The sequence below is a fragment of the Siniperca chuatsi genome, linkage group LG2, assembly GCF_020085105.1.
Source record: "Siniperca chuatsi isolate FFG_IHB_CAS linkage group LG2, ASM2008510v1, whole genome shotgun sequence".
Lineage (NCBI taxonomy): Eukaryota > Metazoa > Chordata > Actinopteri > Centrarchiformes > Sinipercidae > Siniperca > Siniperca chuatsi.
Window position 1 is genome coordinate 1,071,978 of NC_058043.1, and position 12,348 is coordinate 1,084,325.

Below are 12,348 nucleotides of genomic sequence, written 5' to 3' on the forward strand. Positions count from 1 at the left end.
CCAAAATTACAAGTGAAGTCCGTCCGTCCGCCACTTTGTCCAGACTGAAGCATCAGCAGCTGCTGGACTGCGATGAGACGTGCTTCATCGTTCATGCTCCCCTCAGGATGAACTGTAATAACTCTGCTGATCCTCTGACTTTCCATCTAGCGCCACCATCAGGTCGACATGTTAACGCGTCCGACACTTTGGTTTCTGACCAAACACCTGCAGAGCTGCTGACGCTCCCATCAGCCTCAGCTGCACTCTGTGTTCACTGCTAACCAGCTAATGTTAGCATGCTAACACGCTAAGCTAAGATGGTGATGGCACGTTAGCGTGCTGATGCTACAGCCTCACAGAGCTGCTAGCACGGCTGTGGAATCTCAGTCTGGTTGTAATTTATATTTCCGTCTGTAACTGGAGTTGTAGTGACTGCTTTACAAACTCCCCCACTAGCAGCGTTTCTGTCGTCTTTCCCTCCTCCTCCTCCTCCACAAACCCCTTCATTTTCTCTTCTTCTCCCTTTCACTGTGTCCCTGTCTCCGGCCGGACAGCTGTGACAAGGAACAGACACTAATAGCAGGTCAGCGTGTTGACACCCCCATTACTTAATTGGCATCTGCCTAAAAAAAAGTTATCAGACATGTTGGTAAATGACGGCTGTGCTGCAGCTTCCCTGCTGTCGACAAAAACACGTCTTTTCAGAAGGGGAAATGTGCGTGTGGCCGTCACAGGAAGGAAAGACGAGAGGAAAAGAAATGCACGGGAAGCCTGTCGGGTGCAGCAGAGGAAGCCAAAGCAACAGACAAAGTAAAGCTCCCTGGAGAATCACAAAGTGGGTTTATTACATCAAAATGAAATATTTATTTCTGACACCAAACTTGTTTTTGTTCAAAGACTAACAAAACAACAGAGAGTGTGCAAATGACTATCCTTTCAGCTCCGCAGGTACTTGTGAAGTGGTCTGCACAGATGTAGGCGGTGATGTCAGACTCGGGCTGACAGAATGACACGATCCTTTCAGTTTCAGTCGGAGCGCTGCATAATTGAGCTGCTGATGCTGAGTGCCAACATTCATTTTGTGCCAAACTTGTCTGCAACACAATTTTGCTATTATGAGTCCCAACACAGTGAGAGGTTCAGGTGAAGTGCCTGACAAAAGCAAAATGTTTATTCATGTAATTTGTTTCGTACAGCACTTATTGTTAAAAGGAGAAAAGGAAGTCCGCCGTGTGAGTGTTTGTTTCCTTTATTGTGAGCCTGAGAGGAACAAACCGTTGTGGGAATATTAAACTCTAAACCACCTGAATACAGCGCGTATGAGTGGTGACATGCTGTCCAAAGAGCTTTTGAAACCCATTGGACAAACCCTCATCCTCTGGTGTTCCTCACTGCTGGCAGCGGATTTAAGAATACACAAGAAATCAGCCAGTGGTAATGTTTTTATCATTACTGGTGTAGCTGGTCACTAGCAAATCCCTGAATACAGGCAGCCGTCAGACGCAACTGCTGAAGCACCGAGTCTCCGGAAATACAAAACTCTAACTTCACAGTAAGCGTGGTTTTGTAGGCCGAAAAGACGTCAGGTATCTGGGTTCGAACGGAGCTGAATGTGGCTGCAAAGGGATTTCTCTGGTTCAGTGTCCGGACCTGCTCAACACAGAGACTCTTAGAGCTGAGCAGAATCTGTACACATTTAACTTTTCAACCGTTTGAATCTGCTCAAGGAAATGAAACTCAGTCAAACTCCGGCTGACAGAAGCATCCCGATTCAAAGCCTTACCGGGCAAACGTCTTCCTCCACCGCATCGAAGCGACTCCGTTAGGATCAAACGATCGGCAGCATGCAACACGGCCGTCCAAACTGACGGACCAAATCACGCTGCACGTTCCCCCAGCACCATTCAACACAGCAGCACAGAGTCACAGCCACTACGAGCTTCACCCAGACTGGATTCATTTCAGGACTGAATTTCATTAAGTATAAAAAATAACTATTAAACATAAATGTTGTTATAAATATAAAATGCAGATGATTAACTGATTAGGACTGTTTATGTCTTCATATTCACAGTGAGTTGCTGCTGCTTCAGCGTGACGGATGGCCTCGTAACGTCCAGCAGCAGATTAGACCGAACAGGGAGCCGGGGCCTGTGCTGGCTTTGGGCTTCAGTCATTGGTCAGAAGTGAGCCGGGGGGTAGATTACATGTACTCGTGTTACTGTGACAAAGTCCTTTCTTTGTTCTTTAATTCACGTATTGTACTTTGCTACATTTGAAGTTGCATCAATTACAGAATAAGAACAAAAGTGACAATAACTGTGAGGAGCGAAGAAGCTGCCGGTGCGTCTGACGCTGCACAACATGTCCGTGCTGCCAGTATCATGTAAGGCTCGTCTGCTTTCCCACTGAAAAGGCTCAGGAGAATTGATTCCTTTACAGTATTTTGCTTGAATTAGTTTCAGCAGTGACTGATGCAATACGAGATGTACATGTACGTATACATGATGTGCACATCCAGACTGCGTGGAAGCGTCTGGTTACAGTTGTGGAATTCACGCTGTTAAAGTATTTAAAACAGTCGTCACGCAGCCGAAGACGTGAACGCTCCGCCAACATCTGCATCCACTTTAAATACAACGCTCAGTTGCTGCCGAGTCGAGCCTGCAGTCTTTTTGATTTTTATCAACTGCTCTCAAATTTATCATTTGGAAAATGGAAATTACGCCCTTGGCTGAAAACACCTTTCACATTGTGCAGGTGAACCCAATAAACTGGTAACTTAGCATATATTTAGTCCACAGTCACGTATCAAAGCAACGTTAAAGCCAACGTGAGTTCGTCAGAATGTCATTCTGAATCATTTGAGTTTCAGACATTTATCCCTCATGTGGGGCTCTAACCTGTGACCTTTTGGTTACAGATCACCTCTCCACCCTCACATAGCTTTACAGTAAAGTCTGACTGGCATGTGAAATTGCCTCTGAACATTTATTCCTGCAATTGCTAACACCAAGGGTGTTGTTCGCCTCTGCAAATGAAGGCATTTTATGCAAACCGTGGGGCCAATTGTTGTCTCTGCATGTGTGAGTGCAATCACATTAACATTTCAGTCATTCAGCGTGCACTCGCACAGAGGAACAAAGAGCACATGCATCAAGCGCAGGTGAGCCAACTGCATATCATTACAGTTAGACCTAAAGTGACAAAAACTAACAGTTGAAATAGCAATAAAGTACCGATACAATGGTCCCAGTGTCATTTCAAGTCATTGCGTTTTGGAGTGAAGAGGGCCCAGTCGCTGTAGCGGTGGTTCAGTGTGTCTGAGCCATTACAGAAGCATAAATTCAGAGGCAATGAGATGTCAGTATAATTACCTACTCTATGCCGGGCTGAGTAAGCACCACTCAGCTCGCCGCTTCCTGCCTCATGAAAAGGACGATTTGTCTGAACAGCCACAAGGCTGATATGTCACACCAGTACTGACCTCTGTTTGTCGTTACGCTGCACTGATACGTGAACCTGAATGTCACCGCGCTGAGGAATTTACATGAAAGACTGTTTGATTCATGAATAAACAAAATGTGAGATTTTCACGAAGTCAAACTCAATTTCCCACAGTATTTATGGTGGGCATAATTGCCTCTCTATGAAGTAAATTTTATTGTTAGTGGCGGAGTCCGCCATTTCCACGCTGGATTCAAATCGCCTGCCCACACATGAGGGTCAAGGGATTGACAGGAAACGATCCAGCAGGTAATGTGGATGAAGTTTCTGCTGATGCTAACACAACATTTCCTGCTGCTGCTTCACATTAAAAGACTTTAACTGGACAAACACAGGGTGGCTTTTATTGTGAAGCAGCCACAGGAAACCCAATGTTCTTAACACAACCTGAGTTTGTTTGGCTGCACTGTAAACGGACACACCAGCTGCTCTACCACCGTCAACCAATGAAACTGGGCCCCTAAAACATGTTTAAATCAATAGATGTATTGTTATCGTGACCTGGACCTGACCCAGCCGCTCAATGAAAGTCTCTTTGATTTGTGATGAATTTAATAAAAAGCTCAATAGCAGCTTCATAACAACTTTTTTATTTCACAATCTGACTTTTTCAGTCCCAGGCTGCGTGTTGTTGCTCCCCAGAGCTGCTGGAAAATCCACAGGAAGGTTTTTCAATATCATGCCAGGTGTCGGCCGAGAACTTCTGCAAACTCTATATATTCTGCGTGCATCAACATGTCAAACGATGGATGAGCACAGAAAAATCTGGGTTTAACCTCGTAATTATTGTGAAAGAGGAACATCTGACACTCTTTGTAATTTCTCACAGTTTAGACACCCATGAAAAGATCAGATCTGTGCTGCAAAGCCTGAAAATGAGTTCTTTGTGTGCTCATGTAAATTCAGCTGCAGGTAGTTGGGCTGCGCTGAGGTCTGCTGCTTCTCTGACATGACATACTTGTTCTTGGCGTACCTGATTTTCTGGATGATTCCACTGCAGAGAACTAAGCGACAATGATAGTAAACACACACACACACACACACACACACACACACGTGTCCACCGTCTCCATGGAGCCGAGCCATGTGATGACGGCTGTGATCTATAATTAATTCGCAACTGTAGAAATGTAACACAGAAGATAAATCACTTTAATACCGCGGAAAATATATAAATAAAAGAAGAGAGAGAATAAGATAATATTGCGCAGAGACGGAGGGCGCAGATGGGGAAGGAGGAGAAGAGCGAACAGGGATAAGCGAGACAGGTGTGGACGCATTGACACACAAAATTGATGGCATAATAAAATCAGTGGGGCTGCATTCTGTCTGTAATTTTGTCTCGACGACGACTTTAAATACGTTGCGATGACTTTTTCTCTCTCTCTCCTCTTTCCTCCTGCCATCTCAGGGTTGTCTCTGCCCTTCCTCCTCCCCATCTTCTCCACTGGTGCCCCTCCTCTTTCTCGCCTTCCTTTTCTTGCATGTTGAGAGTTTATCTCCAAAAGGCAGAGCTGCTCGTGATGTTGCATTAATCCCACTGGAAGCTCTTCCCACTGAGGTTTAAGGCTGAAAACTGTCTTTCACTTGGCTGTCTGGCTGAGTTAAATGGCAAAGATATAATTTTGCTCAAAACAGAAAACTTGAAACACTGTTAGACAACAACAGTGACTCATTTTCTGATTTATGCAGGACTCTTTTTATCTTGGAGGGTTAACGGACTAACTTATAGCTGGAAGCAAAGCTCTGCAGCTGAACAGGCTGCTTCTCATTCGCCTCACCTCATGCTTCCTCGCTCCTCGGGTGACCTGGAAATTGATCTGGTCCGCCATCATGACGGACATCTCCATTCACTTTTCTGTGCGGCCCGGACGAGGCTTGAGCGAGGATACAAGAGGCCGGCCTTAGCGGAAGTCTTTTATCGGGCCGACTCCCCCCTTTATTGGAAATCTGCTGCTGATGGGACTCATCAGACACTGCATCACTAACAACTCACAACAGAACCACGCAGGTGTCGTATTACTCCCACGTTTAGATTTTAATTTTAAGTCTTCTGATTCCGCATCTGGTCATTTCCCACTTTAACCTACATTATGGATAATATCATAGTCCTTCACAGATTTCACTTTTCTAACATCGTCGGACTCACGATGGACAGTTTAAAAACGAAAAGGATCAAAATCGATGCAGCAGAACCAGAGACTTCGTCTTTATTATTCCACACATTCTTCCTTGCCAAATCCTGCCGCCTACATTACCCACAGTGCACCTCTCCCCCTGACAGCTGGGTGTGAGATTGTGGTGTGTTATGCTAGCAGCGGCTAACGTAGCCTGCAGCAGAGAGGAGCAGCGGGCTGCAGAGGTCTGCTGAGCTCGCTGCTTTCTGACTCCACTGAGGGAGCTGAGACGCTGAAGGCTTCCTCATAACTCCCCCACAGCTGGAAACAGACAATGTGATCAGTAATCAATATGATTTATGCCTTCAAAGAAACCTCATATGAGAAATAATTGCATTACAATCTTCCATCTGCCCGTTTCCTCCTCTTCCTGTTGCTTTGCTCCTGTCTTCCTCTCTTGATCTTCCTCCTTTCCTCTCTGCTGAATGAGGCTAAGCACACACTCAGCCCCCTCCAGATTATGCAGATGATAATAGTCATTACCCTAAACGTAAGCTGCCATCATGGCTCAGCCTCACCATTTGCAAAGCTTGGGCTCTGTTTCGCAGTTTATCTGCACGGCGGAGGTTTACGGCTCTGCCTCCATACCTGGTCTCGCTAATTGGAACGAGAGGTCACTCTGTAGCTCCCTCACCGCGTCGGGAAGTCCACACTGTTCTTCGTTAGTAGCTGCGAAGATTACTGAGGGAGAAATCTCAGAGAGAGACCAGCATCAGTGCCTGCTTTTGTCTTCGTCATCATTAAAGTTTCCTCAGTGACACGTTCCTTCCCTCCCTCCTAATTTCTTTCCGTCCTCACTCAGTCCTCGTATCCTTCCTTCTTCCTTCATTGCTCCTTCCTCTGCCTTGTTTTCTTTCTTTATTCATTCTACTCTTCTTTGCCTGCCATCTTCCCCTCCACTCTCTTTGTCTGCTTGCTTGCCATCATTATTAGCAGCGTTATTAGTATGCTGGCCCGTGCCCTAAGGCGAGCGGTCTAAAAACAACAGCTGCTGAATTCACAAACGCACACAGTCGCAGCATTAACACACTTGGAAAGAGACACAAGTTGAACGCACTATAATCCAGCTCTTCATGAGCTGCAGAGTCCGACTCAGCGGAAACAGGACGCTCAAAATGGGGCTGCATCTGATTCAAGCACGTAGCAGCTAATGCTTAGCAATCAGGCCGGCTTTCCTCGGCTTCCTAAACCTCCTCTTTCTCTCTCTCTGTCATTGTCTTTCCCTCCATCTTCATCAATCTGCCTCACTCCCTTCATCCTCCTCTTTTGCTCTCGCAGCCTCTCTGACCCAGTTGCATATACTCATCACAGCAGACAGCGCAGCAACTTTCCTTCAGACAACTCTTCACTTGTACCAACAGCGAGGCTAAGCCGGGACAGGGCATCGCGGCGCGTTCAGCTGGCCTGCAGACGGGTTGTAAAACCACGAACTGCACGTCTAACGGAGTTTAAGCAACCAGCCTCTTCAGAATATTTCCAACCAGACTCGAATATGCTTCCATGTTTTTATGCTGTTTAATTAGTTTCTCTGCAGTGCACATGAGAACCCTGCTGTGCCAAAAACAAGATGCGTATCAGTTTACTCGTGTTTTCAATTTGCTGTAATTGTTTTGCTGCATATCATGAAGAGACACACTGGAACATTTGACTGGGATACTTGACTAGCTTCTATTAGTTTGCAAATTTGTTATAATAAATAAATAATAAATAAGTGCTTTACATGTCAGAACATGGCAGGAGTTAATGAGGCAAATAAAAGCAGACAAAAATAATACAAAAATAAAATGGAATAAAATACCCAACAATAACATAAGAAAAAAAGTAATAATAATAAACCCGATACGACACGTTGGAAATTAAAGTATTAAAAAACACTTTTTTACAAAGATATGTTTTAAGAAGTGATTTAAAAGATGCCGTTGATTCTGCAGCTTCAGATCTCCATGCAGGGAGTTCAGAGCTCAAGGGTCCTCACTGCAGGTCTCTTTTAGTCCTGAACCAGGACCAGCAGAGCCCTGCCTGAGGCCCCGAGGCTCTGGCTCACAGAGGAGCAGCAGGTCAGCAATATAAGTGGGAGCTGAATCATGAAGTGCTTTAAAGGTGATCAGTAAAGTCTTAAAGTCAACTCTAAAACTGACCGGTGACCAGCGAAGATGACGATCTGGTCTGCTAGTGTTTGTTGAAAGCCGAGCAGCTGCATTTTTTGGCTTTACAACGAATTCCAATAATCTAAACGAGATGATATAATGGAAAAGGACATTATGGAAAAACGTTATACTTAGCAATCACCATGTATCACTTTGAAATGACACCATGATTCCATGACATAATGACTAACAGTCCAGCTCCAGGCATTGTCCTGACACTGTTGGGCCTGTGCCACTGGACGGAGCACTCATCGCCAGTTTTGGACAAACCTCAAGATAAATCAAGTTGTCTGCCAGATTGTGAAATCCATAAAAACGGGGCAACAGGACTCATGAAAAATCAAATAAAGCCTGTAAAACTCTGTCAGGAAGACGCTCTGCTGCGTTTTCACCACTGAGCAGATCTGTTTAACATTTGGGTCGCACGCCTTGCTCAGAGGCACACTGATGGCGGCTGCTGAGTTTGGGGAGAGTGTTATTCAATTACCTTCCCTCCTAATCCTCAGGATCCGCCTGCCACTTCTGTATTGCATGCCTCAGCTAAAACGACGGTCCTCCCTGGTGTTTATCCGCTCATTATCAGGCTGTGAGAAGTGCTGGAGGAAAAAGTTGTTGTACAGTTGGAGGTGTTGGTTAATTTCCCTCCTCTGGGAGAAATTACCATCTTTCATCCAAATTAAGAGTAAGTTTTGATTTGGCTCTGTTAGTAACACGGGGAACTGTGCAGCTGGCCACACGGGAGCAGGACAAAGCTCACTGGCTAACACAGACAACACTTATTACACTGGTTTCACATCAAAATCAAATGGGCTGTTTAAACGCCCTGCCCAGTGCAGTTTTATCCATTTATTTAGTGTTTATTTTTATAGGGACACGTAGCAGCCAATGTACCACGGCAATCAGAAGCAAGTTCACAGTGCCGTCCCACAGATGGGCCTTTATACAAACAAGAAAAGAAATCCAAATGGCACAAAACACAACGATACAATAAAATGATCATAAAACTCAGAGACAAACAGCAGATCGTTCATGGCTACTTGACTGATCTTTAAAGACTGTTTCCAGTTGGAGTCGAGAAGGACCCCAGTCATGTGAGGAGTTCCACTCGTCGATCTGACCGAACAGAAAAAGACGTTTGTCCGAATGAGGATTTACTAAAGGGCATCTTACAGTTAAACACAGGCGCGTTACTGAGCCAGAAGCCCTGAGAGGTACCACTGGGATTTATGGATGAGTTCAGTATCAGCTAATGTAATGAAATGTGTGAAATGTGAAGCCTTACCTGCTTCCTATCCAAAACCACGATTATACAGTATATCATCATACCAGGCCTGATTGTTGTCGAAGCTGCTTGTGACCATGAAGTTACACATTAACTTCAATGTGAAAAGATCATTGAGCACATAAAACGATTTGCGGTATAAGATTGTCTCTAATGAGTGTAAATGTGCTGTAAGTTCAGTTTGATTTTGCAACCTTTCCCATCATTTCAACATTTTATGTGGAAATCTAACAGAAGACCGAGATATTTTACTTAAAAAACATTCACAAATCTTTAACTTGTGACGAGCGCCGAGCCCTAAAAGAAAAGCACAGTGACACAGTTGAGTGTCAGACGTGAGTCTTGTAACCATGCTGCTATGGACTGTACGGGATGCAACAACTAAGTAGAAACTGTGGGATACATATACAACTGTATCGTCCGCATACATCTGAAAACTAAAAGGGCCAACGACAGAAGATGGTTTTCACTGTCAGTAATAACACACTGTTCCTGGTTAGAAAGGGAGCATTTGAACCAGTGTAAAGGTACATTTGAACATGAAAATATCATGGTTCAATATGTCAAACGCCTTTTCAAGATCCAGAAAAACTTCCCCCATCAATCTAAACAGTGATTTTGACTGGAGGTGCAGACATGCTTGTTCTCACACTGCAAGCAACACAAACCAGAAGTCTGTTTATCTCCTGAGCAATGTGAGTTGTTGGTGAGCACTGAAATACCATTATTGATTAATTCATTTATTTGAATTTAATTTGCAACCTACTGAGCCAAAGATTTGATTTTGGCTGCCTGATAAATACTAAACACTACAGCAGCAGAAAATACATGATTTCCCTGTTTGAAAGTCAGTCAGTGCTGAGCAGGTTTAATCAGAGCCTTTTGTACTGAAGAGAAGCTGGTGGTATGAACACATTAAGTTAATCTCCCCGCAGCACAACTTATTTCCAAATGTCCTACAGCAACCCCTCAGTTTCACCAATCATTAAGATTCATTAAGCAAACGTCTGGAGAGACCACGGTGAGAGGAGACGGCAGGACCGGCAGGACCGGACCGGCAGCCGTCCGCCATTAGCTGCTGCAGCAGATTCCATCAAAGGTCCATGTGTGAAACAACAACGGGACCGTGCAGGAGCTGCCTCTGGTCTGTGGCTTATGAAGCTGAGTACAGAACATTGATGTTCAGGTGCTGAAGACCCCATTTACACGGAGTCACTTCATGCATGTTGGGCGGAATCAGATCGCATCCAAGGCGGATTCCAGAAGGACTGAAACCACCTCCAGAGGAGTTTTAAGATGTGTTTTAGCCAGATGTTGAAAGCGCGTAAATGCAAGACACATACGTAATCTTTACTCCGCCCAACTGTAACTACGTCAGAGGGAATATCCTCTACAAGGTCCGTTCTCATGGCAGTTGACGTGACGTTCAAATTACACGCAAATTATCTGTCACTTGAGACGGGGAGAAAAAATACGATCACACAGAAGATCAGTTCGACCGCTCTGTGATGGGCGAGCGAGCAGAGTGAGTAAAACGTCCGCCTCGCTCGTAGTTCAGAGATATGATTCCTCCATGTGTTTGTGTCAGCTTATGGACAGCTGTTAGCTCGCTGCTGTTGTTGTTGTAACTAAACTGCTTTCTGTTTCTGTCAAACGGCTTCAGGTCAGGACCGACCCGGATTTACACGCAGCCCAGAAAACAAAGCCTGTAATCAGATTTGGGGCCAACAGAGACGCAGAGTTCGGACTGACAGAGTCTTAAATCTCATCTGGATTTGATCTGATACGAGACTCTTGACAAGATGCATATGGGGCCTTTAAAGTTAATGTGTCAGGTGTCTGTCCACCATCATAGCCATGATGTTAACCCCTTTTGTATATCCTCAGATGTTATCTGAGCCTGACCCTGCGCACCTCAGCAGCCAGGTGACCCCCCCAGCGTCTGACAGCAGTTCTATAAGTGCATTAATTATTGCTGCTTGCTGAACTCTGTCCACTGTGCTTTCAGTGTGGATTACACATGACTGACTTTCTACAGTGTTTTCCATTAGATACACCGTTAGCTGTAAAACAAACAGTGTGCTCAATAAGTTTGTTTCATTATTAGCGACACGATCTTATAAACCAGTTCCAGAAAACCTGCATACATTCTCAAAAACACAAGTAAAAAAGGACTACCAGTTTCACACACAATCAGATCTTCAGGCCTTCTTCTACAACATTAACATTTTCTAAGGTTTGAGACAAAATCTCACCATGACCACAGATTGACCATGACCAATGATTACTGTGTTTTGTTGCCGTTGGCCTTACTTTCCCCTTGTTTGGGGCCCCACACACCCCACTGCTTCATGTGTGGACATAATGCTGAGAATTGCTAATGTTTTTTTATTCCTGACTTTAATAAAACCCAACAGTAATGGAGCGGTAACTCTTCCCTTTGCCACGAACTGAATGAAGGCGACAAAATACAGAAATGACCATAAAGGATTGTTATTAAATCAAATAAGGAATATTTCATGTTTCATATGTTAGATGGGCTATATTCCTTTTGTTTGCAGACTCTCTGTGATCAGTTCAGACTGACGGACTTATTTGAGGTTTGGGAGCAGTAATCACAGATAAAGAGCCGGTGGAAGTCTGTTGTCTTTAACCGGATTTTATAGCTGGACTCTCTGAGACCCCAAACAGGAGCAATGAGTCTCTCTCTGTCGCAGACCTCTGAACTGTCATCAGTTCAACATCACGTTTCTAAGCAATGCTCATCAAATGAAGGCGAGCCATGAAGTATTAAATATAAACAATGTTAAATATGGCCTCCGGGACCCCAAACACAACAGCAGGGCTACGTTCCCTGATGACTCATCATCACTCAGAGCCGAGTATATCGACTCTGAGCGAAGCTGCTGCGAATGTCGCTGAGCCGAGACACTCCAGTCAGTGGCGGTGTGTGAATGTGTGTGTGTGTTTTCTGATGACAGGATAAGTCAGTGTGAGCTGAGGTAGGTGTATGACTAAGCTGGAACCACACACACACACACACACACACACACACACACACACACACACACACACACACACACACACACGAGATATTCACCTGTAAACAGTGATTACTGACAATTTTCGGAGTGCAAATGATAACACTGCTGGTTCAACAGCCGAGATAAGGACCATTCAAAATGTGGGCTCTGAGGATATCTGTGTGTGTGTGTGTGTGTGTGTGTGTGTGTGTGGTTACACTTCAGTGCAT

The 12,348-nt window shown here is 44.7% G+C and overlaps 1 protein-coding gene across 5 annotated transcripts in view; it reads right to left on the minus strand.

The window, feature by feature from the left end:
* LOC122886169 (metabotropic glutamate receptor 7) overlaps window positions 1-12,348 on the minus strand; it is a 278,435-nt gene that overhangs the window by 199,409 nt on the left and 66,678 nt on the right. The window lies entirely within an intron of this gene.